At 44.4% G+C, this 27,235-nt stretch overlaps 1 protein-coding gene across 3 annotated transcripts in view; it reads left to right on the plus strand.

Annotated features, from left to right (window-relative positions):
* LOC123723885 (putative uncharacterized protein DDB_G0271606) overlaps positions 1 to 27,235 on the plus strand; it is a 110,550-nt gene that overhangs the window by 42,771 nt on the left and 40,544 nt on the right. For all 3 annotated transcript variants that reach the window (XM_045707183.1, XM_014170498.2, XM_045707182.1), the window contains exon 2: positions 24,667 to 24,807. The gene's annotated coding sequence lies outside the window, so the exon portion shown is untranslated. The remainder of the gene's footprint in view (positions 1 to 24,666; positions 24,808 to 27,235) is intronic.

The following is a 27,235-nucleotide window of genomic DNA, read 5'->3' on the forward strand; positions in this document are numbered from 1 at the left end:
CCCACCCAGCGTGCGATTTAGACGTTCTGCTTGACCGTTCCCCATGGGATGATGAGGTGTGGGACTTTCCAACACCAGAGAACTGAAGTAATTCTGCAATAAGTGAACTTTCAAAGTTAGCACCTCTGTCAGAATGGATACAATCAGTGAACCCATAAATACAGAAGAAATTATTCCAGAGAACACGAGCCACAGTCTTAGCAGACTGGTTTGGACACGGATACGCACATGCCAGCTTAGTAAAGTGATCAGTCACTACTAACACATCAATAGACTTGTTGTTTGAATCTTCTGCAGTCCAGAAATCAATACACACAAGTTCCAAAGGTGCCGTTGTCACAATGGAGACAAGTGGAGCTCTTGCTTCAGGCTCAGGTGCTTTACTCAACACGCATCTCTTACAGTGGGCCATGTATTCCTTGACATCCTTTCCATAGAGTCCCAGTAAAACCGCTGTCTCGTAAGCCACAATGTGCGCTGCTGACCCTGATGACCAGCATCATCATGAACTCCCTTCAACACAAGGCCTCTCAAAAACACAGGTACAACATACTGGAATATTTTCTTCTTACTCACTGGGTGTTTTGAGACACGATACAGAATCCCTAACCGCGTGGTGAGTTTTCCCCACTGTCTTAGAGTATAAACTGTTTCATTAGCTTCAAGGACTCGCTCTCTCCTAGATGGGCGCCGGCCTCTATCTACAAAGAACATGACTCTGCTGATGACAGGATCCAGTGACTGGTTATCATACAGCTCCTTGTGTGTAAAGACAGGTAAAGGGCTCTGACCCATGGACATCAACTTCTCAAGGTGCTGCGCATGTGAAATGGCCCTCACCGTGGCACCATCATCCCATCGGCGGTGAGCATGGAGGACAGCAGACACCTCTTCACAGGAAACCAACCCACTGACATCATCTCCAGCTCTACTTAACTCACTCCCAGGAGCCATAGACGTTCCACAGCCAGCCTTGGGCTGTTCACAGGAGAGGCGGAACATGTCTTGAACATCACCCACTCGAAGACCTCTGGCTTCCTCCAGCAGGACATCATATGGGATTCTTGTCAGTCGGTGCAAAACTGTGGAGCGGACAAATGGCTCTCTGCTCAAGGCATCAGCAACGACATTCTTGGGACCCGGTATGTACTGGATATCAAAGTCAAAGGGTGGCAGCTTTGCGACCCATCTCTGCTCACATGCATCAAGTCTCGGCTTTGTAAGAATATATTTGAGTGGATTGTTGTCGGTCCACACAGTAAACTTATGCCCTCGCAGCCAATGGCTGAATTTATCATGAATGGCCCATTTCATGGCTAGAAATTCCAGCCGGTGAGCAGGATACTTGGATTGTGCATGATTAAATAGCAAAAGCTATTGGCCTGGCTATTGCCGTCCCATCTTGCACTTGGGATAGTACAGCTCCCAAACCACTAGTAGATGCATCCACAGAAAGTAAAAATGGCTGAGAAAAATCTGGATGAGCCAGCAGTGCCTGGTCAACTAGTGCTGATTTCAAAGCTTCAAAAGCGAGTTGACATTCGGCAGTCCAGTCTGCAGCAGTGAGCCTGCGAGAGGGACCAGGCCTCCTCCCACCCTTGCCTCTCCTAGGCTTCTTCTGACCTGTAGTTAGCTGAAACAATGGCCTAGCAACCATGGAACAATTCTCAATGTAGTGTTGATAGTATACTACCATACCAAGAAAATAACGGATTTTGCTAGGAGACGGAGTGACACCATCAGCTTCCATCATCTCGCTCTCAGTCACGTTCAAAATAGTTTGAACTTTAGCAGGGTCAGTGGCTACACCCTCCTGAGAAATGATGTGACCCAAAAACTTAACAGACCTCCTCAAAAACTTGCACTTAGACGGAGACAGTTTAAGATTGTGCTCCTGCAACCGCTGAAAAACCATCTCAAGTCTCTGCAGACTCTCTTCCTCAGTCTTAGCAAAAACCATCAGATCATCCAAATAACAAAGGAGACTTAGAAAGTTTTGGTCACCAAAGATGGTCAGCATCAGTCTCATAAACGTAGCCGGGCTGTTGCAGAGGCCCTGAGGCAACCGATTGTACTCGTGCAGACCTAAAGGAGAGGAAAAGGCAGTGTATTTCTTATCCTCTTCATGCAGTGGCACGTTATAATACCCTGACGTCAAGTCCATTGTGCTGAAGAAGGCATTACCTCCCAGCGCGGCCAGTACATCCGCCTGATGAGGCAGGGGATGAGCGTCCTTTACAGTGCGGGCATTTAACCACCTAAAGTCAGTACATAGGCGCAAGTCCCCATTCTTTTTCCATACCAGCACCAATGGTGAGGCATACTCACTGCTGGATTTTCTGACGATTTCCTTTTCCTCCATATCATCCAGTGTTTCCCAGAGTTTTTAGTAATGAACTGGAGAAAGCCTACGATGAGGTAATCGAAATGGGCGGTCATCAGTCAGCCGTATGCGATGGCAGAACCCCTTTGCCTCACAACAGTCTAGGCTATGTCTAGAGAACACTGTGTCATACTTCCCAATTAAATTGACAAGTTTATCCTTCCAGAACTGTGAAACTGGACACTCCTCAACAGACAGGCCTTGAAGTCCAAGATTGCTCAGTGTACTGTTGCCATGAACTACACTGCCACCAACTGAACTCTTACCTGTCAGACTGCCGTGTGAGCTGTCACATTGAACTTTAGCCATGTTCTGGTAAGCTGCTTGCTGCTTGACATCATCAAAATCCTCTAATGCAATGCAAGGATACACATCCACCACTTTAGCATTTCGTCTCAGGGTAACTGGTGATGTTGTTGGATTCACTATCTTCACAGGTAGCCATCCATCCCCCCACAGAGGCGTAACTACTCTCCCCACTAGTATGTGTCGATTCACACACCGAGACGTGCTGGGCTTGACAACAACAGTACTGCCCACAGAGAGTTTTGTCTTTGGGGGTAGGCGGCCCCACACCAGATGCTCACTCATGGGTTGGAGCGTTACTGCTCTCTTCAACTTAATGGTGCCTACTTTATCTGGGATGGAGTCTCCTCTCCATCTCTCCAGATTTGACAGGAGACGCAGGAAGTGGCTGTCATCGCACTGGCTAGAGGAACCTGGTGTACCCACCACCCGCCAGTAGCTCTCATTTGATTTGAACTGTCTAATCAAAGACTTCAACACATTAGTGCCCACAATGAGTTCATCAACCTGCCCATCTACAATAAGCACTGGGACTACATAGCTGAAGCCATAAAGCTGAATTTTTAAATCACACATGCCCACTGGGCTAGTTTGCTTCCCACCACAACCCACCAGGATGATATCTGAAGGAGCTAGAAAGTTCCCCTCTACCACTCCTGCCTCCCTCAACCGAGGTACAATATCTGCGCGCAGAGTAGTAGCCATGGACCCACTATCTAACATCCCCTTCAGCTCAACTTTATCCTGTACTAGCACAGAGGTGTAAAACAAACTGTCATTCTGAGTAATTCTCATTGTGTTCTGAAAAATGACTGTATTGTTCTTGGGTACTGACTCACAAAAGTAAGAATAAACAGATTCGATATCATCATCAGTGGAGGTAAAACAAGACTGCCCCACATTGCCCTCCTCAGAATGGAGGCATTCTAGTTTTCCTGAGACCTGCCAGTCTGTCCACATCCAGGGCTCTGTCGCTGCCCAGCCTCACTACAGTCAAAGCTCATGTGGCCCGGAGAGAAGCACTTGAAGCACAGCTGGTGCATCTGACAGTGAGCTTTGGTCCAGTGATTAGTGCTTCCACAGACGGCGCACTCACGCTGACATTTGTGGAACTGTTTACGGGGCCCTCTGTTCACAGACTGAGTATTGCTGACCAGAGCCTTCTCTAACAAAGTCAAAACCTTCTCTAATGTCTCACCCTCAGATATAGATGGTGCCTGGTCTGGTTCACGGCCACATTGAGAAAAGGATGACACCTTAGGTCTGTTCACAGGACCCACTCCCTCCTGGGGGGAGTCAAAGACGGCAGCCACCTGCTGTGAAAGTTGTGTTCTACATGCTTTACGTTCCCTTAACAGTTCATCCAACTGATTCTGTACCTCACTGGCTGTCCAGTCACGAAGGGGTTTGCTCTTGAACACTTGGGCCAACTCTTTATCAGGACAGTTGCGTACAAACATGACTGCCAACTCTGAGCACTCATTGGGTAGGGTCCTGCCCTCACTCACAAGGTACTGTTTGGCTGCCTCTGCAGCTTTGTTAACCTCTATGGGCTAGGTGGGACGCTAGCGTCCCACCCGTGGTGCACTCCATCAACAGCAGGTGCATTTCAAGAGCGGCAAATTTGAATCCAAATAAATGTCAAAATTCAAATTTTTCAAACATACAACTATTTTACACCCTTTGAAAGATAAACATCTCCTTAATCTAACCACGTTTTACGATTTCAAAAAGGTTTTACGGCGAAAGCATAAATTTAGAGTATGTTAGGACAGTACATTTACAAGAGTTGTGTGTAATGTTTTGTCAATTCAAAGACAGGGTCACCAAAACCATAAAACCAGCTAAAATGATGCACTAACCTTTTACAATCTCCATCAGATGACACTCCTAGGACATTATGTTAGACAATGCATGCATTTTTAGTTCTATCAAGTTCATATTTATATCCAAAAACAGCGTTTTACTATGGCATTGATGTTGAGGAAATCGTTTCCCTCCAATAACCGGCAGTCAAGTCAACGCCACAAATTAAATAATTAAAATTAGAAAACATTGGTAAAATATTATATTGTCATTTAAAGAATTATAGATTTACATCTCTTGAACGCAATCAACTTGCCAGATTTAAAAATAACCTTACTGGGAAATCACACTTTGCAATAATCTGAGCACTGCGCCCAGAAAAATACGCGTTGCGATACAGACTAGACGTCATGTTGGGGAGATCTAAAATCGAAAATACTATGTAAATAATCCATTACCTTTGATTCTCTTCATCAGATGTCACTTCCAGGTATCACAGGTCCATAACGAATGTAGTTTTGTTCAAAAAAGCTCATCATTTATGTCCAAAAATCTCCGTCTTGTTAGCACATGATCTAAGCCAGCCAGACTTCTCGTCATGAACGAGGGGAAAAAATATATTTACGTTCGTTCAAACATGTCAAACGTTGTATAGCATAAATCATTAGGGCCTTTTTTAACCAGAACATGAATAATATTCAAGGTGGACGAATGCATACTCTTTTATAACGTATTGGAACGAGGGTACCCAACATGAACTCGCGCGCCAGGTGTCTAATGGGCCATCATCGTTCCATGGCTCTTGTTCGGTCAGATCTCCCTCCAGAAGACTCAAAACACTTTGTAAAGGCTGGTGACATCTAGTGGAAGCAATAGGAAGTGCCAACATATTCCTCAGCCCCTGTGTTTTTCAATGGGATAGGTTTAAAGGTAATACAACACATCAGGTATCCACTTCCTGTCAGAAAATGTCTCAGGGTTTTGCCTGCCAAATGAGTTCTGTTATACTCACAGACACCATTCAAACAGTTTTAGAAACTTTAGAGTGTTTTCTATCCATATATAATAAGTATATGCATATTCTAGTTACTGGGTAGGATTAGTAACCAGATTAAATCGGGTAAAAAAAAATTTCCAGCCGTGCAAATACTGCCCCCTAGCCCTAACAGGTTAAGCCTAATCCAGAAATCTATTGGACCCTCATTAGCATATGGTTTGATTGAATAGAAATCAGCTAATGGCATACCTGAGCAGACAGTATCCCCAAAGCGTTGCTTGAGATCACTGAACACCGCCTTAACATCTGTGACAACAGGGTTGTTACGCATCCAGACTTTGGTCACATCCCGTGCCCTCCCCATGAGCCTAGACATCACCTCCCCAACATTCTCAGACCCAGTGTAACCCCTCTTCTCTAAGTAGACTCTCATTAACTCCTCCCACTCCAGGACAGAGTACTTATCTGAGCCATCACCCCTAAAGAAAGGTGGAGGACTAACATCGGACTTCACAACCAGATTCAGCTTGGACGCATCAATAAAGGTTGACCCACACTGCTCAGGCAGGGGAATCTGCTAGGGTTGGTGAGGGGGACAGGCAGGAGAAAGACTTGAAACCCCAGACTGCAGTAAACTCGCTCTGATAGATTCACCTATCTCTGAACCAATCTGCTTAATAATGTCACTAAGCTGACTCGGAGACGTCCCATTATCACTGAGGACTGTGGGTGATGGTACATCAAAAGACAGAGGTGGGATACCCTGGTCAGGTGGAACAAACAGCCTACCCCTCCCAGCGCTTGCAAACTCAGGACTAGCAAACGCTCTACTCCCAGGAGCTGACTGTACAAGTGGTGTAAATGCAAGGACACCCCTCCCTCTACCCACACTAAAATCCCGGCATAACTAAATTTGTGGACTTGAGAGTCTTCCATGGCTCAACAGAGCACTAAAATACAATGTAATTTACTGCATTCAAATACAAAAAAAAAATGGCAATAAACAAATTCATCAAAAACATACAAATAAGCACGAATACCTGTATCTAATGAATATGCTACACTCACATTCACTGTTTACAGTATATATTAGCTTACAGCAAACCATCAACAAATGCGCATGCGCAGGTCGTGCGCCTCAGCCACATGCACAGCTCCCGGGGGTCGGCTTGAGCTGACCAGTCAGCAGGTCACGGCACCAGTTTGTAGCGTGGTTCGTTCTGCGTTGTGTATTTTTATTTAGGACTGCCACAACTGGAATTCTGATGGTAGAATCATTTTTATTCGACCTGCACACGAAGAGACAACACACAATATGTTAGCCCTCGGTGCAGTCACAGCTCTCGGGCACCTTGCTAGTTGAAGGTCCGGCAAAAGAGCGGGAACTGCATACATACATTCAGTGTCCAACAGCACACTATACAATTAAAATGATATACAACATATTCGGAACAAAATAAAAGACATACCTGCACACGAAGAGACAACACACAATATGTTAGCCCTCGGTGCAGTCACAGCTCTCGGGCACCTGCGTGAGCACATAGCAACTCACTCAAACACGGTCCCAAATACTCCCGAGTTACAATAGGTACCCTAATTAGCGAGCTTGGTGAAAGTTGTTAACATAAATCTTTATAATTGTTCACATTGTAACAAAACCTATAGTTGCGTAACAGCACTTTATGTAACTTTACCACAGTTTTATATTGACAAATTACGGCGCCAAGGACAACATACCTTGCTAGCTGAAGGTCCGGCAAAAGAGAACGATAAAATGGTACGTAAGTACGGATAACCCGCGATGGACCAAACCAAAATATACAAACTTTTACAATTAGGTGTATTTACAATATAGATATCAAAAAATGTTTGTACACCGAAAAATAACATTAACTATGCTGCTGTAATTAAATAAAGAAACCACATTGAATTATTATTATTTTTATTAACTTATTAACATCCCCTCTTGACCTGGCCCACTTGAACTGTCCTTGTGCGCAACTTGGTGCATAATCTAGGGGAACAACATCACTCTACTACATTTACATCCCTGTTAATGAGCGTTTCTCCTTTGCCAAGATAAATCCATCCACCTGACATGTGTGGCATATCAAGAAGCTGATTAAACAGCACGATCATTACACAGGTGCACGCAGTAAACAAAATGTGATTGGAGATCCAAATAACCAAACCATAGCCTACTACAATGAGATGCAGCTGTCTTGCCAAACAAATAGGCCCGCTTCAAACATGGAAAACGATGCCACTCATGAGTACAGCAACACGTGGAGATATGGCACAATACACTGGATCAAATTCGACCCACTCAATCAATTAAGCAATGCCTGCCTACCATAACACTGAACACGTTTGTCAAAGTGGAAAATTAGTTCTCACATGTAACTGTGGATGCCCCACCCATGAGTCAGTCCTATGAGTTCATTTTGAATATTGTGTGACGTGTATATGGCATTGTGGGTACTAAACACATTGGCAAGTTCATTGTCTTTTCGGAGAGTATATACCATCATAGACAGAAAAGGTATATGACATTTCTCGCCAGCTGTCCATCATTAACAAATGTTGACACCAATGTTCCCATAGCACTTCAAACTTGTTTTTCTTCCCACGATGCAGTGCCTTTCAAATGCTCTTTGCGTACCTAGCGAATCGTTTGGTACTATCAATAGCATGCTTCCACTTAGAATACCCATCTTGGGTGAAAGCCTTGTCTGCATTAGCATAACTTTCGACATGGGAAACAGAATGCCTCATTTGCAGTAACCGAGTATTCCAGCCACTATCTTCCTATGAACAAGTTGCTTTTAAATGAAAGTGTTTGGACAGAAAATCTGCAGCTACAGTAGGATTTTAGGCTAACCTGGGCTGGCTACTCTGTTCCAAGATTGTCAGGAACAGCCAGCGGTGTAGGGGGCTGTGGAGCCATTAACCTAGGGGCGCTTGTGGAAGGGTGGGTAGGCTCTGCACGCGGAGCTAGCTGGAGCTCGGCAACATCACTGCTGGGCTTGGTAGTTTGATGCTGCTGCTGCTCACTGCTCTTTTTCTTCTCTTGGGTTTGTTTGGCGAAGCCAATTTCTGATATAAATCCTGGCAGTGGCAGATTCGAGCTTGCTAAGGCTAATAACACTAACGCTTTTTAGAACTAGCTAAGACGCTAACTTAATTCTAGTTGTGATGCAGAGTTGAGTAAAGCAGCTTCAACTGTGAAATTTACCCCGCCCGTCAAATATTACAGGCGGAGGCGTATCATGTTATTCACTTAGCCTACCACAGAGAAGCTTTTTTTCCAGCTTTTTATGCAAACCCAAAGGAGTCATACCTAACCACCCCAAAATAATTCCAGCATCCAAACAGTGCACCAGCCATTGGATGAATGTAAAGAGATCTGTTACAAAACACCAACACTTCTAGGTGTAATGACATTTGGAGATTGTCATTAGGCCTACACTCTTGTAGCTTGAATTAATTGATGCATTTTTCTGACAAATTGACCATTTTTGTCAAAAGAGAAGTCTGGAAACCTGAAAAGGGGCTGAAATATGACACGAAAATAATCAAATCAAATCTTATTTGTCACATACAACAGGTGTAGGTAGACCTTACAGTGAAATGCTTACTTACAAGCCCTTAACCATCAATGCAGTTAAGAAAAATAAGTTAAGTAAAAAATAGATAAAAAATTAATTATAATAATAATTAAAGAGCAGTAGTAAAATAACAGTAGCGAGGCTATATACAGGGGGTACCGGAACAGAGTCAATGTGCGGGGGCACAGGTTAGTCGAGGTAATTGAGGTAATATGTATATGTAGGTAGAGTTAAAGTGACTAATCTTTTCAGTCTCCTGAGGGGGAATAGACTTTGTCGTGTCCTCTTCACAACTGTCTTGGTGTGTTTGGAACATGATTGTTTGTTGGTGATGTGAACACCAAGGAACTTGAAGCTCTCAATCTGCTCCACTACAGCCCCGTCGATGAGAATGGTAGTCCACAATCATCTCCTTTGTCTTGATCACGTTGAGGGAGAGGTTGTTATCCTGGCACCACACGACCAGGTTTCTGACCTCCTTCCTCATTGCTGTCGGTGATCAGGCCTACCACTCTTGTGTCGTCTGCAAACTTAATGATGGTGTTGGAGTTGTGCCTGGCCATGCAGTCATGAGTGAACAGGGACTACAGGTGATTTTAAATGTATTTATATAGCCCTTCTTACATCAGCTGATATATCAAAGTGCTGTACAGAAACCCAGCCTAAAACCCCAAACAGCAAGCAATGCAGGTGTAGAAGCACAGTGGCTAGGAAAAACTCCCTAGAAAGGCCAAAACCTAGGAAGAAACCTAGAGAGGAACCAGGCTATGAGGGGTGGCCAGTCCTCTTCTGGCTGTGCCGGGTGGAGATTATAACAGAACATGGCCAAGATGTTCAAATGTTCATAAATGACCAGCATGGTCAAATAATAGCAAATAATAGCACCCCTGAGGGGCCCCCGTGTTGAGGATCAGCGTGGCAGATGTGTTGTTACTTACCCTTACCACCTGGGGGTGGCCCATCAGGAAGTCCAGGATCCAGTTGCAGAGGGAGGTGTTTAGTCCCAGGGTCCTTAGCTTAGTGATGAGCTTTAATGGTGTTGATGTGTGCCATGACCAGCCTTTCAAAGCACTTCATGGCTACAGACGTGAGTGCTACGGGTCGGTAGTCATTTAGGCAGGTTACCTTAGTGTTCTTGGGCACAGGGATTTTGGCGGTCTGCTTGAAACATGTTGGTATTACAGACTCAGTCAGGGACAGGTTAAAAATGTCAGTGAAGGCACTAGTCAGTTGGTCAGAGCATGCTCAGAGTGCACGTCCTGGTAATTAGATTAGATTAAACTTCATTGTCATTGAACAAGTACAAGTACTGTACAACGAAATGCAGTTAGCATCTAACCAGATGTGCAAATAAAAGAGTACAACAAATGTACAAGTGAAACAATTAAATACAATGTATGTTATTAAGTGGGATGTATACATGTGCAATGAAGCTAAATAACAAGTCCAAATGTGCAATGAAGGCAAATTGAAAGTGCAAGGAGGCATGCAACTGAAATACAGGGATAGCAGCAATGAGGTTACCGAGGTAGACATGTACATGTACAACTGAATAATGTCCTTAACAGACTTTGCAAAGCAATATTATAGTCCAGTAGTACCATGAAGAGTGCAAAGAGAGTAGTGCAACAAGGTCCCTGAGAGGCAGTACTAAGCGGTGGGCGGGTGGATATGGCTAGTGCCGTGTCACAGAGTTCAGCAGGTTTACAGTAGCTGGAAAGAAACTGTTCTTGAGCCTGCTAGTGCGGGAACGTAGAGACCTGTACCGCTTGCCTGATGGTAGGAGGGCAAACAGATTGTGGCATGGATGTGAAGGCTCCCTGATGATGCCACGTGCCTAATGCAGACACCGCTTGCACTGGAGGTCTACGATGGCAGGGAGCTGGGCACCAGTGATGTGCTGGGCGGTTTTCACCACCCATTGCAGGGCCTTCTGGTCGTCCATGGAGCATCCGCCAAACCACACTGTGGCGCAGTTAGTCAGAACGTTCTCGACCGTACAGCAGTAAAAGTTCACCAGGATCTTGGGAGATAGGCAGGCCTCCTTCAGCCTCCTGCTGTGCCTTTTTGACCAGGGTTGAGATGTTTAGGGTCCAGGAGAAGTCCTCTGAGATGTAGACACCCAGGAATTTGAAGCTGGGCACACGCTCCACCTCAATGCCATCAATGAGAACTGGGGCGTGGCTGCAGCTTTTAGACTTCTTGTAATCCACAATGAGCACCTTGGTTTTCTTTGCATTGAAGGGTTGTTGTTAGCGCACCATGCAGCCAGATGCTTGACCTCCTCCCTGTAGGCCTCGTCATTGTCACTGATCAGGACTCCCACCATGGTGTTGTCTGCGAACTTGACGATGGTGTTGGAACCGTGTACAGGAATAGGTGAAGAGGGAGTACAGGAGGGGGCTCAGCACGCAGCCCTGTGGCACACTGGTGTTCAGGGTTGAGGAGGTGAAGTTGTCTAACCTGACAAAATGGGGTCTGTTGGTTTGGAAGTCCAAAGTCCAGTTACAGAAAGAGGTCATGGAGTTTGGTGACCAGCCTAGAGGGAATGCCCATATTGAATCCTGAGCTAAAGTCTATGAACAGCATTCTCACATAGGTGTTGATTTTGTCCAGGTGGGTCAGGGCAGAGTGTAAAGCTGTGGAGATGGCGTCCTCTGTAGACCTGTTCAGTCGGTAGGCAAACTGGTGGGGATCCGGTGTTGGAGGGCGGCAGGACTGAAGGTAGGCCAAAGCCAGTCTTTCGAAGCACTTCATGATCATGGGGGTGAGTGCAACAGTTCGGAAGTCATTCAGGCTTGATGTGGTTGACTGCTTCGGCACTGGCACAATAGTTGCGGTTTTAAAGTATGTGGGGCCAGCGACAGGTTGAAAATGTCAGTGAAGACCTCGGCCAGCTGCCCAGCACATGCTCTGAGCACACGACCGGGGACCCCATCAGGACCAGCAGCCTTGCGTGCATTCACCCTGCTCAGTGCAGACAACACATCTGCGATGGATAGTCTGAGAGGGAGGTCGTCTGGGGGGCGCTCAGCTTTGATGGCTGGATCCCTGTCAAAGCGAGCGTAGAACCTGTTTAACTCGACGGAGATGGAGATGTCGCTGGCTATTAGGGTAGGGTTTTTTGGCCGGTAGTCTGTGATGGCTTGGATGCCCTGCCACATGCGTCGAGGGTCGGAGTTATTGTTGAAGTGCTCCTCAATCCGCAGTTTGTGGTCATGTTTAGCCATCTTGATGCCCTTTTTCAGGTTGGCCCTGGATGAGCTGTAGGCTTCCGCATCGCCGGATCTGAAAGCAGTGTCACGTGCCATTAGCAGTAGTCAGACCTCTCTCTTCATCCAAGGCTTCTGGTTGGGGAAGGTCTTTATTAGTTTATGGGTGGTGGCATTGTTGATGCAGATGTTGATATAATCCATAACGGAAGAAGCATATGTTTCAATGTCCGTATGGGAGTCAAGGGTGACCTGAGTGGCAAACAGTCTCCAGTCTGTGTGGTGAAACTGGTGCAGTAGTAATGGGTGTGACCCCTCTGGCCACACTTTGACTGTCGTCACTGATGGTTTCACGCATTTAACCCCTGTGCGGCCTCCGGACATCCAGTGAAAAATCCTATCGCCATTAGCATAACAAAATTTTATTTAAAAAAAAATTCAATTTTTTTTTCAAATTATATCGTTTTATAGATACACCTCTCCTGAATCGAACCACGTTGTCCGATTTCAAAAAGGCTTTACAGCAAAAGCAAAACATTAGATTATGTTAGAGGAGTATATCGTAAAAGTAGCCACATAGCCATTTTCCGACCAACCACATGCATCACAAATAACCAAAAAAGAAGCTAAATGCAGCACTAACCTTTGACAATCTTCATCAGATGACACACCTAGGACATCATGTTACACAATACATGCATTCTTTTGTTCGATAAAGTTCATATTTATATATAAAAACAGCATTTTACATTGGTGCGTAACATTGACTAACTATTTTCCCTCAAATGCATCCGATGAAACAGCGCTACAATTTACTAAATTACTATTCGAAAACATTTTTAAAATGTAATATTGTCATTCTAAGATTTATAGATGAATATCTCTTGAAAGCACCTGTAATGCCAGATTTAAAAATAATTTTACTGGGTAATCACACTTTGCGATACTCAGAACAATAGGCTAGCAATAGCAATAGGCTAGCCATCTTGGAACAATCACATATCAAATCTAGTCTTGTATACTATTGTCAATAATCCCTTACCTTTGATTATCTTCATCCTTAGGCACTTCCAGGAATCCCAGGTCGACAACAAATGTATTTTCGTTCGAAAAAGTTCATCCTTTATGTTCCATTAGCTTGTTGTTGTTAGCGCGTTCTGAAGGCTGCACCAAAAGTTCCGACGTGCGCGGGGCTACTCTTTCAACAAAATGAATTTTTTTCTTATTTAGGTTCGTTCAAACATGTCAAACGTTGTATAACATAAATCTTTAGGGCCTTTTTCAACTAGAGCTCCAATAAGATTCGAGGGGGACGATTGCATTGTGTTTCAAAACGTTTCGAAAGGGGAGGGTAACCAGGGGCGCCGGCGTCATAATGGTGATGGCCCTCTCCGTGTGACCACGTTCCACAGCGTGTCATTCTGTCAGTTTTCACAGTAGGAGACTCAAATCACTTTGTAAAGACTGGGGACATCTAGTGGAAGCAATAGGAAGTGCTCAATGAACCATAGCTCACGGTGTGATTAATATGCAACGTGATGAAGTTGAGTTCGCAATTCACAATTCCACTTCCTGTTTCGATCTGTCTCGGGGTTTTGACTGCCATATGAGTTCTGTTATACTCACAGACACCATTCAAACAGTTTTAGAAACTTTAGGGTGTTTTCTATCCACAAGTATTAATTATATGTATATCCTAGCTTCTGAGTTTGAGTAGTAGGCCGTTTAAAATGGGCACAATTTTTTTTCAAAATGCGCTGTGGTGCCCCCTATCCTAGGCGATCGTCAAGAGGTTAATGAGGGGTAAATACTTGGGGAGTAGGAACAGTGAAAGGTGATCAGACTGTCCCAGGTGGGGGAGGGGAATGGCTTTGTAAGCCTCCGGAATGTTTGTATACACGTGGTCTAGTAAATTGTCTCCTCTAGTGGGGCAGGAGACATTTTGGTGGAATTTGTGAAAAACAGTTTTCAGATTTGAGTGGTTAAAATCCCCTGCAACAAAAGCACCATCAGGATGTGCAGTTTACTGTTTGCTAATAGCAACCTGCAGTTCTTTCATTGCTAGTTTAGCATTAGCATCCGGAGGTATGTAGGCTGCAGTAACAACAATGGATGTAAGCTCCCGAGGCAAGTAGAAAGGCCTGCACCTAATCATCAGGTACTCCAGATTGGTTGAGCAGTGACTCCCGGTTATGTTTCTGTCTGTACACCATGCTTTGTTTACATAAATGCACAGACCATCTCCTCTGGTCTTTGGTCCTCTGCGGTGCGATCAGCCCTGAAGATGTCGCGCCCCTCTAGCCCAATAGAATTGTCAGGTATGCTGTTGTTTAGCTACATTTCTGTGAAAATCATGACGCTGCAATCCATAATCCTTTTTTTGTGATATGATTCTTAGTCGTATTTCGTCCATTTTGTTCGCCAGTGACCAGACGTTAGCGAGGAAAAGGCTAGGTAGTGAAAGCCGATGTGGGGTTAGCTTTTGCCTGGCCCAGAGGCCACCCCGCTTCCCTCGCCTTTGTTTACGATCTCGACGCCGCCTCTGGGCACTTCCTCTCGGCAATGTTAGTCAGAATGCTCTCGACCGTGCAGCGGTGAAATAAAAAGTACAGGCTTTTTGAGGAGGCTGAAGAAGGCCCGCCTGTCTCCCAAGGTCCTGGTGAACTTTTACTGCTGCACGGTCGAGAGCATTCTGACTAACTGCACCACAGTGTGGTTTGGCAGATGCTCCGTGGCCGAAGAGGAAGTCTCCCGGGGCGTCTTCGCGATCTCTAGTGGAAGTTGGAAGTTGTCAAAAACTCTTTTTGTGCATTGTGCTCCAATATCCAGGAGTTCTTGTCGGCTATACTGAGTGTACATCAGGCTGTACTGAGTGAATAAACTAAGAACTATTAAGTTAATTACTGCTGATTTGCAAACATCTGGGTAGATACCGAGGCTCGAATTGTACACGCGCCACCACCATCTGGCCCTGCGGCCTTGTGAATGTTGACCTGTTTAAAGGTCTTACTCACATTGGCTACTGAGAGCGTGATCACACGGTCATCCGGAACAGCTGAAGAGCTCATGCATGCTTCAGTGTTGCTTGCATTGAAGCGAGCATAGAAGTAATTTAGCTCGTCTGGTAGGCTCGTGTCACTGGGCAGCTCGCGGCTGTGCTTCTCTTTGTAGTCTGTAATAGTTTGCAAGCCCTGCCACATTCGACGAGCGTCCGAGCCGGTGTAGTACGATTCAATCTTAGTCCTGTATTGACACTTTGCCTGTTTGATGGTTTGTCTGAGGGCATAGCAGGATTTCTTCTTAGCGTCCGGGTTAGAGTCCCGCTCTTTGTAAGCGGCAGCTCTACCCTTTAGCTCAGTGCGAATGTTGCCTGTAATCCATGGCTTCTGGTTTGTTCGCCAGTGACTAAGAGACTTTGGCAGAGACATTATGTACAAAATAAGTTACAAATAACGCGAAAGAACACACACAATAGCACAATTGGTTAAGAGCCTGTAAAACGGCAACCATCTCCTCCGGCGTCATTAAGAATACAGCTGTGTCTGTCCCGAGTTCATCGGCACGGGAAACTAAGGGCCCAGTTGAAACAAGTTCTCTATCAGTCTGAAGTTGAACCCAGTTGACACAATGTTGCAAGTTTGCTTTATTTTCATATTTACCACTGTATCAGTACAAAATTGCATTTAAAGAAATAGGAGAATGGTTAAATTAGAGACCCCCCCTCCCCATTTAGGAATCTCATGTCTCATTCGGGGGTCTGAGCCCCCCCTGGCCCCCCTGCAATACGCACACTGGTAGCAGGTGTAGCAGTCTCCTGGGAAACTGGCCCTGAACCACTTTGCACTAGTGTTGCACGGTATACCGAAACTTTGCTACTTTTTCGATACTAGAACATGAAAAATGGTTTGATACTAGAATTTTTGTAACCTTCTGTCAAATGTGTCTCAATGATCAAGTCTTTCTGTCAGCGCAGCCAATATCCCCTTCGTAGCGCGAGCTCACCATGCTTGCTCCACTTAGCCTGCACTAGGAGTCAGGGTTGCATTATGTTTGCTTCCCACTCATGCTGCACAGAAGTTAACACACTTGAATAATGTGACACGGCATGTAAACATTTTGTAACTTTTAATTACTGTTTGCAAAACAATATCCATATACAGGCTAAAACACTTCAACGTAGTTTCCAGCTTTGTAGGCTAAGTTTCCTTGCTATCTTACAGCTGAAGCTAACATCAGTTCTCTAACCTAGTACTTTATGCTGATTTCAAAGCTGATTGCCACCAAAACTTTATTAATTCATATATGTCTCACTCACATCTCTCCCAAAGAGAGAGATGTGCATGCACACACTCCTATTGATATGCATTCACCTGTATTGTGAATAGGCCTAAGCGACATCTTGATTTACCCAGTTTATCAATAGTAATTTAGCGTTCATACAAATCATTACCATTATGTTGTTATGTAGTAAGATTGGTTAAAAACAAAGTCAAATTGATTTTATGATTGTATAATTGATTCATTAATGTATACATGTCTCTGAAAAATGTTGACATAAAACATTTAAAATGTAATGATATTGAACTCAAAAGATGCCCAACGATTGAACAAAGCAGTAGCTGAGTTAATCTGTCTGGATCAAGTGCCATTCTGTGACTTTGGTTAATATGCCTTCTTTTTTTGCTGTGGTATCATTTTGGTATCTGGTATTGTGATGGTATCGAGTAATATGATACTAAACCTTGTATCGGTATCGAACCAAAAATTCTGGTATGGTGACTCTGGCTGTGGTGGGCAGGAAATTTCGTCAGCCGGTGATTGTCAAGCAAATAAATGTGGTCTCACGGTAATTTACCGTTAATAAACAAACACATTTAGCATCTCCTGGCTTCCACACATAGTGGTCTAGAAACCACTGATGCAGACCTTTGGAACATCTACATTTTAAAAAGTATATTAAATCCATGTAATATAGCCTACACCTTCACGATAAATCCATTATTTATTTTAGACAGGTCTAAAGAAACGATATGAAGAAAATGTCTATTTCAGAAAAAACAGAATAGCATACTCTGAGTTGTCCCTATGCCAAATGGCTATTGGCTACACAAGTTCATTTTTAGCAGGCAAGATGTTCTTAGAATTCCGTGGCATTATTTTATAGTATGAAGAATACAATTGAATAAAATAAAGGATAATTTCTCCAAATGATTTGAGGGAGTGTTCACATGCGGCTATTCTGTTTTGAGCGGTTAACTTGTTATGGATAGGGGGCAGTATTTTCACGGCCGGATAAAAAACGTACCCGATTTAATCTGGTTATTACTCCTGCCCAGAAACTAGAATATGCATACAATTAGTAGCTTTGGATAGAAAACACTCCAAAGTTTCTAAAACTGTTTGAATGGTGTCTGTGAGTATAACAGAACTCAAATGGCAGGCCAAAACCTGAGAAGATTCTGTACAGGAAGTACCCTGTCTGACCATTTCTTGGCCTTCTTTGTCATCTCTATCCAAAACAAAGGATCTCTGCTGTAACGTGACACTTTCTAAGGCTCCCATAGGCTCTCAGAAGGCGCCAGAACGTTGAATGATGACTCTGCTGTCCCAGGCTGAAAAACAGTAGCGCATTTGGATAGTGGTCGATCTGAGAACAATGAGACGGGTGCACGAGACGACTCCATTTTCAACTTTGAGTCTTTGAACGAAAACAGGGTTTCCCGGTCGGAATATTATCACTATTTTACGAGAAAAATCACATAAAAATTTATTTTAAACAGCGTTTGACATGCTTCGAAGTACGGTAATGGAATATTTTGAAATTCTTTGTCACGATACGCGCCGGGCGCGTCACCCTTCGTTACCCTTCGGATAGTGTCTTGAACGCACGAACAAAACGCCGCTATTTGGATATAACTATGGATTATTTGGAACCAAACCAACATTTGTTGTTGAAGTAGAAGTCCTGGGAGTGCATTCTGACGAAGAACAGCAAAGGTAATCCAATTTTTCTTATAGTAAATCTGCGTTTGGTGAGTACCAAACTTGGTGGGTGTCAAATTAGCTAGCCCATGATGGCGAGCTATCTACTCAGAATATTGCAAAATGTGCTTTCACCGAAAAGCTATTTTAAAATCGGACACCGCGATTGCATAAAGGAGTTCTGTATCTATAATTCTTAAAATAATTGTTATGTTTTTTGTGAACGTTTATCGTGAGTAATTTAGTAAATTCACCGGAAGTGTTCGGTGGGAATGCTAGTTCTGAACGTCACATGCTAATGTAAAAAGCAGTTTTTTGATATAAATATGTACTTGATTGAACAAAACATGCATGTATTGTATAACATAATGTCCTAGGAGTGTCATCTGATGAAGATCATCAAAGGTTAGTGCTGCATTTAGCTGTGGTTTTGGTTTTTGTGACATTATATGCTAGCTTGAAAAATGGGTGTCTGATTATTTCTGGCTGGGTACTCTGCTGACATAATCTAATGTTTTGCTTTCGTTGTAAAGCCTTTTTGAAATCGGACAGTGTGGTTAGATAAAGGAGAGTCTTGTCTTTAAAATGGTGTAATGTTTGAAAAATTGAAGTTTTCGGATTTTCGAGGAGTTTGTATTTCGCGCCACGCCCTATCATTGGATATTGGAGTGGTGTTCCGCTAGCGGAACGTCTAGATGTAAGATTAACAAAGAAATATGCTTAATTTAGAGTTTATTAATGTAACTTTAGTTGTTCTACAAATGTTGAGCTATATGTTTTAATATGTATTTCATACATTATATAATACATATGTATTTAATACATTCTAAGGCTGTATGATTCGACACTAATGACGATTTGAAAAAAGTCGCTTGAAAGGCATAAGCTCTACTTTGTTTTTTTGCGCAGTTCCTCATTCACAATTTGACAAGCACTTGATAATGCCTCGAATTTCCCGGCGACATCCCCTTTGTGTGGCCGTAATGCACCCTAAAAAAATCCATGCCTTTGTCATGCCAGTGTCCGTTCTTCCCTTGGCCCAGAGTGCTGCGTTGTGCCCTTCTCCCTGAGTGCTGCGTACTCCGAAGCACCTCACTCACATAGCTCTGCATCACATGAACGGGCCTTTCTCACAGTCTACAAGTAAAGACAGACACATTTGGGACGCAACTGCGCGTGTCCTTATCCAATTCCGAGGTGCATATTGAGATATCGGAAGAACTATCCACATTTACTTTTCGCCAGCCAACAAGATGAGTAGGCACAAGATGAGTAGAACACCAAAAACACTAGCCTATGGGGCCTCCCGAGTCGTGTAGCGGTCTAAGGCAATGAATCGCAGTGTTTGACGCGTCACTACAGACCCGGGTTCGATCCCAGGCTGTGTCACAACCGGCCATGACCAGGCGTCCCATAGGGCGACGCACAATTGGCCCAGTGTTGTCCGGGTTAGGGGAGGGTTTGGCCGGGGAGCTTTACTTGGCTCATCGCGCTCTAGTAACTCCTTGTGGCGACTTTTGTCGTCATTTGAACAGTGTTTCCTCTGACACATTGGTACAGCTGGCTTCCAGGTTAAGCGGGCGGGTGTTAAAGAGTGAGGTTTGGCGGGACATATTTCGGGGGTTGCATGACTCCACCTTCACTTCTCCCGGGCCCTTTGGGGAGTTGCAGCGATGAGACAAGATCATAATTGAAATTGGGCAAAAAGGGGGTAAAATACAAAAAACTACAATATTTTTTTTTAAAGCACTAGCCTATGTCAATCTACTATCCACCATAGTACAAAAGTTGACATATTCTGTGCAATAAATAAATATTCCAAACATAGCAGTTGTGGGATGCTATAGATTCTAACTTAATACAAACACTAGCATCAACAAAAAAGTTTTTTTGTGACTGACGCAACAGATCAGAACTTTTAGCTTAAAATGTTGATAAACTTGTAGGCTTTTTTTCACATAAGCGCAGCAATGCGCACATGGCAGTAGGCTATAAGCGCAAGTGTTCCATTAGCGGGAAAACACCATTATCAAAAGTGACCGCAAATGTGATTATGCATGAAATGCTTTTAATATAAAGGTGCATTTTTATGGTGAAAATCTTCTTCCCCAAACTTGAAACTCACTCGCTGCTTATGTATGCCAGGTAGGCTCTGCACCCCTTGTAAAGTGGATTCATGTGCTTCATTTTAAGAAGTTATTTGGCCACTTTAGTTGTGATACCAACCTTATCAAAACATATAAGCCTATGGGCTAGGCTTCATGAGGTGTGCGACTATGATTAAAAAACGTCGGGGGAAAAAAATATTGTTTCTTGCCTTACGCTGAGCATCATTCACAAGTGATAATATATCATTCACAAGTGATAGGCTAATATTGTCACTATTATCAGACTATTCTTGATTTAATCTTGTCTTTACATATACTAAATAATATATCTGTGAAATTTGTTTTGATTTAGAATGGACCATTATCATGCACCTGTCTCCGTGGTTCATTTTCATGCCAGCCAGGTAGGTTATACTCCTGTTGTAAAGATAAGCAATGTGCTTTATATTAAGAAAGTTGAGAAATAAATATAGTAGGCTGTCACGCCCTGACCAGGTGAACTCGGGTATTTTGGGTCAGGGTGGGTCATGTTGGGTATTTTTCCTTGGTTTGCTTTCTATGTTTGCATTATAGCCTTGTGTTAGCTCTATGTGGGTGATTTCTATGTTGGGTTCTGTCGATTCCCAATCAGAGACAGCTGTCGCTAGTTGTCTCTGATTGGGATCACATTTAAGTTCCTTTTTCCCCCACGCTGTTTGTGGGGTGTTGTCTCTTTGATTTTGAGCAGTTAACGTATCGGCATTTTCTTGGTTTTGTGTACGTGTTTATTTCAGTGTAAAGAATAAACATGTGTTCGCTCCCAGCTTCGTTTTGGTCCGCTTCCTCATCACCCGACGACGATCGTTACATAGGCCTAGCCTGTAGAAAGCTGATGGGATCCTCTTTTTAATAGAGGCCCTCACTCTGTTTTCTCGCACAATTGCATAGCCTATAGAAATGTTACGCAACATGAGCTCATGGGCTCTCATGAAATGTTCAATAAAATGTTTGATAACAATTGCATTGATGTCAGAGTGATTAGAGGGACAATAGTGTTAGCAGTTAGCAAGTTTGGTAGGCTGCTAATGACCATCAACGGCATCAGAGTGTCAGGGCTGTGCACTGCTGGTGGAGAAGTCAGGTGCAGGAGAGCAGGGAGTATTGAACAAGCGCACACTTTATTATGGCAGTAGCGAAAATAACAGAAGAACGCAGCTTCTTGAAAACCTCCAGCCCACAAGGCAAAAGTGTAAGGCGCGATAAATGTTCAATACAAGACACTGTAATACAAAATAAACAAACCGTGTGCAAAAACACGGAAACATGAAAACCCAGTCTAGCGCGTAACGATAACCACGTAACACGAAACAATTACACACAAAGACATGGAGGGGAGCAGAGGACTAAATACATGCAGTGTGATTATGGAATGAAAACCAGGTGTGTATGGAACAAGACAAAACAAATGGACATATGAGAAATGGAGCGGCGATGGCTAGAAAGCCGGTGACATCGATCGCCGAACGCCGCCCGAACAAGGAGAGGAGCCGACTTCGGAAGTCATGACAGTGCCCCCCCCCTTGACGCGCGGCTCCAGCGGCACGCCGACACCGGCCTCAGGGACGACCCGGAGGGCGAGGCGCAGGGTGATCCGGCCGGCGACGGTGAAACTCCCACAGCAGTTCGGAGTTTCAACCGGAACCCAGCACCTCTCCTCCGGACCGTACCCCTCCCACTCCACGAGGTACTGAAGGCCCCCTGCCCGACGCCTTGAATCCAGGATGGAACGAACGGAGTACGCCGGGGCCCCCTCGATGTCCAGAGGGGGCGGAGGGACCTCCCGCACCTCAGATTCCTGGAGCGGACCAGCCACCACCGGCCTGAGGAGAGACACATGGAATGAGGGGTTAATACGGTAATCAGAGGGAAGCTGTAATCTGTAACACACCTCGTTCACCCTCCTCAGGACTTTGAATGGTCCCCACAAACCGCGGACCCAGCTTCCGGCAGGGCAGGCGGAGGGGCAGGTTTCAGGTCGAGAGCCAGTCTCACTGCAGTGACGGTCTAGGCTGGTCTTTTGCCGAAACGCGGCTCGCTGGAGGTGAACATGGGCGGCCTCCCATGTCTCCTCCGCGCGCCTGAACCAGTCATCCGCCGCAGGAGCCTCGGTCTGACCCTGATGCCACGGCCCCAGCTTCCGGCAGGGCAGGCGGAGGGGCAGGTTTCGGGTCGACGTACCCCAATACGCACTGAAAGGGGGAGAGGTTAGTGGAGGAGTGGCGAAGCGAGTTCTGTGCCATCTTGGCCCAGGGCACGAACGCCACCCCCGGCCGGTCCTGGCAATAGGACCGCAGAAACCTGCCCAGATCCTGGTTGACTCTCTCTACCTGCCCGTTACTCTCGGGGTGAAAACCCGAGGTAAGGCTGATCGAGACCCCCAGACATTCCATGAACGCCTTCCAGACTCTCGACGTGAAATGGGGACTCCGATCAGACACTATATCCTCAGGCACCCCGTAGTGCCGGAAGACGTGAGTAAACAGGGCTTCTGCAGTCTGTAGGGCCGTAGGAAGACCGGGCAGAGGGAGGAGACGACAGGACTTAGAGAAACGATCCACAACGACCAGGATCGTACTGTTTCCCTGTGAAAGAGATAGATCGGTAAAGAAATCCACAGACAGGTGTGACCAAGGTCGTTGTGGAACGGGTAAGGGGTGTAGCTTACCTCTGGGCAGGTGTTTCAGAGCCTTACACTGGGCACACACCGAGCAGGAGGAAACATAAACCCTCACGTCCTTAGCCAAGGTGGGCCACCAGTACTTCCCAGTCAGACAGAGCACAGTCCGACCGATCCCCGAATGACCAGAGGAGGGTGATGTGTGTGCCCAATAGATCAACTGGTCACGGACAGCAGACGGAACGTACATACGCCCGACAGGACACAAAAGTGTAAGGCGCGATAAATGTTCAATACAAAACACTGTAATACAAAATAAACAAACCTTGTGCAAAAACACGGAAACATGAAAACCCAGTCTGGCGTGTGACGATAACCACGTAACACAAAACAATTACACACAAAGACATGGAGGGGAACAGAGGACTAAATACATGCAGTGTGATTATGGAATGAAAACCAGGTGTGTATGGAACAAGACAAAACAAATGGACATATGAGAAATGGAGCGGCGATGGCTAGAAAGCTGGTGACGTCGATCGCTGAACGCCGCCCGAACAAGGAGAGGAGCCGACTTCGGCGGAAGTCGTGACACAGAGCTTGGAGAAGCCTAATTACCATGACTAAACAGTCACGTAGAATTTGACTGCCTTCATGACTCGTGACTGTCGGTGTGGCGGTAATACGGTCACTGCAACAGCCCTAATCATGAAAACACTACTCTGTCCTCCCCACTTCCTCAGTTCCTCCCAACCTATACACATACAGCATGTAGTACATAGTTTATATCAGGCAACAGTTTATGACATCACCTCTTTTTGGATGCAAGAGGAGATGCCATCTTGGAAAATGTATTTATTATTTATTTTTGTTATTTATTTTCTTCAGGTGTTATTCAGATATTGTCATAGAGTCACATTGTGCTGCCATCATGTAATACTCTGCTCTGCTCTCTGTCTAAACTCATCTAAATGATGGAAACTTTATCAAGGCCAGACTAGATTCAGAACAAAAATGTGATTTTGTGATCCGCTCTGTGAAAATCTAGGTTACGGCTCTCTCAGTTGAGTCACAGACATCTCACATTGCCTTGACAACTTCGTTGAGTGTGTGTGTGCGGTCTGCGTTTGTGTGTGTGTACGCGTGTGTGCGTTTGTGTGTGTGTGTGTACGCGCGTGCGTGTGTGTGTGAGAGCTCTTGTTCAGATTCACTCTGTTTCATCTGTCACATTGCCACAGAAGTCACATCATAAAGCCAGAGATTTAACAAGAACACAAGGCTGATTTTCCACAGCCTCTCTGCTGCTGCTGCTCTGCCAGGATTATTACAGATAGGACTACTAAGAGACAAACTGGAGCTGTTCTCTCTCTCTTCTCTCACTCTGCCAATGGGATAAGCTTGTTTCAATCTTTTGTAGTATGTGTGTGTGAAGGAGGGCAATGTTTTTTTTCATCCGTTTTTCTCTGTTTCTCCACCCACTCCTCTTACATTAGATCCTCATCTGCCTCTCCCTAGCCTTATCTATAATGTCTCCACTTCTTTTCTGTGCTGTAGTTTGGAGCTGGTGTGTACTAACGCAGCCATATATGCCTTTTTCTGTCTAAGGAGCCAGTGACCTACACTGACACGAGCCACAATGCCACTGAGATCCACGGAACCATAGGGTCCAACCTCAACTCCGGCCCCCTGACCTCTGCTCTGAGAAGCTACCTCACCACCCTCCACACCTATAGATGGTTCTAGAAGGTGAGTGTCTGAGATGCTTCCCTTCCTTCCTTCGTATTTTCTCTCTCTCTGCTACCTGAAGACAACATATTTTATTGAACTGTTATTTTCATCTGAGCATGGCTAAATATCTCTTGCACATTCAGTTTGTTCTTCCAATCATGGAGCTTGGTTGGATTTTCTGGCAGATTGCAATAATGATAATGTACCGGTAGACTTTTTCCTTTACCCAGGGAATTTCACCAGCCAGCCCGTTTGGAATTATTGGATAGAGATAAATGTTTAGCTAGAGATTCTGTAAGTTTGTGTGTGTTTGTGTGTATGCATGCTTGATAGCCAGCTGGTCATCGTGCTACAGTGGTTCATTTGTTCTGTGATGCCTCATTAACTTGACTGAAGCTGGTACTTTGGTGCTCCCCATTCTCTATCTTATTCCCTCTCTCTCTCACTCCCTCACACTCTCTCTCGCCCCCTCACACCCCCACTGTCTCTCTCGCTCCCTCACACTCCCTGTCTCTCTCGCTCCCTCACACTCCCTCTGTCTCTCTTCCTCCCTCACATCCCCCCGTCTCTCTCGCTCCCTCACACCCCCTCTGTCTCTCTCTTTCTGCCCCCCCCTCTCTCTCTCTCTCTCTCTGCCAAGTGTGTTCCCTTACAACAACAAAAAATGAAAAGAATTACGTGGTTGTCAGACGTGTGAACAAATTAAATTTTTCATAGTATTGTTTTCACCACTTCAGCTTCATTTGGTCATCATCCAGGGACCAACCAGGAACGACCATGCTTATCTTCAGAAGTAAACCAGCAGTGGGATGCAAGGTGCTATGTTGCTGGAATGAATGTACCAAAACTTCCAACTAGAAAAAAAAGCAGCGAAAGGCCAGAGTAACAACCAACGATATGTCAGTCAAATTACAGGAAAGAGGAAGGCGTTTTGTTTATTCGCGTTGTCCATTTACAGTTTATAGTATTTCCTTGCAATATTGTATTTTGCTACCAATACTTTTGGGTTTATGTTTTGCTTTCAAGATCATTCTTTGTGTTTGCAATACTAAAAATGTTGTTCTCGACTTCAGAAGTTTTGCTTAATATTAACGTAACTCACTCACTAGAGGATTTCACCATATACAATAATAACACTATAACTCTATTAAAGGTGTTTAAAGCGGCAATCCTTAATTGAAACAGTTTCGGTAAAAAGCTGTAACTATGCTATGGATGCAAGGACTGAATGTTTTTAGGCTATACAGTGTTTGTTTACATTTACTTTGTTTACAAACATTCAAGAAAATGTGGAATTTTCTTGTGAAAGTGGAATTTTCACATGTGGAGTTTTCTTACATGTGAACCTGCAATTTAGTTTTGTTTTCACGTGATTGATTTTCACATGTGAAACAGCAAATGTGATTTTCACATGTGAAATCTTTTCACATGAAAAGTGAGTATACGATTATATGAATGATTTTATCATGTGAAACCACAAATTTTACATGTGAAACTGCAATTCACATGTGAGGTGAAAACATGTTATTCTCCTCACATGTGTAAAGATGGTGTATGTGAAATTTAAGCTCAACATGTGAACCTGCAAATATTTGTTTATTTTTTTTGTAATGGTTGGCTGTCACATCTACAGTGGTTATAGGTACTAGAGAGGGACTAGGCTCAGAGTTAATGAATCGTTAAATGACTGGCCAAGGGATCAAATAGATAGACTCATGCGCTCGCTCGCACGCACGCACGCACGCACGCACACACACACACACACACACACTATCACTGTATGGCCAATACTTGTCCACTCTTGGCTCTTGTTCAGAGTGTTCGTGCATACAGTGGCAAGAAAAAGTATGTGAACCCTTTGGAATTACCTGGATTTCTGAATAAATTTGTCATCAAATTTTATCTGATCTTCATCTAAGTCACAACAATAGACAAACACAGTCTGCTTACACTAATAACACACACACAATTATACGTTTTCATGTCTTTATTGAACACACTATGTAAACATTCACAGTGCAGTGTGGGAAAAGTATGTGAACCCTTTGACTTAAAAATTGGTTGACCCTCCTTTTTGCAACAACAACCTCAACCAAACATTTTCTTTTGAATTCTGGACCATTCCGCTTTACAAAACTGTTTCAGTTCAGCAATATTCTTGGGATATCTGGTGTGAACCACTCTCTTGAGGTCATGCCACAGCATCTCAATCGGGTTGAGGTCAGGACTCTGAATGGTGCACTCAAGAAGGTGTATTTTCATCTATTGAAGCCATTCTGTTTTTGATTTACCCCTGTGTTTTGGGTCGTTGTCCTGTTGCATCACCCAACTTCTTTTGAGCTTCAATTGGCGGACAGATAGCCTTACATTCTCCTGCAAAATGTATTGATAAACTTGGGAATTCATTTTCCCGTCTATGATAGCAAGCAGTCCAGGCCCTGAGGCA

Source organism: Salmo salar, chromosome ssa24, assembly GCF_905237065.1.
Source record: "Salmo salar chromosome ssa24, Ssal_v3.1, whole genome shotgun sequence".
Lineage (NCBI taxonomy): Eukaryota > Metazoa > Chordata > Actinopteri > Salmoniformes > Salmonidae > Salmo > Salmo salar.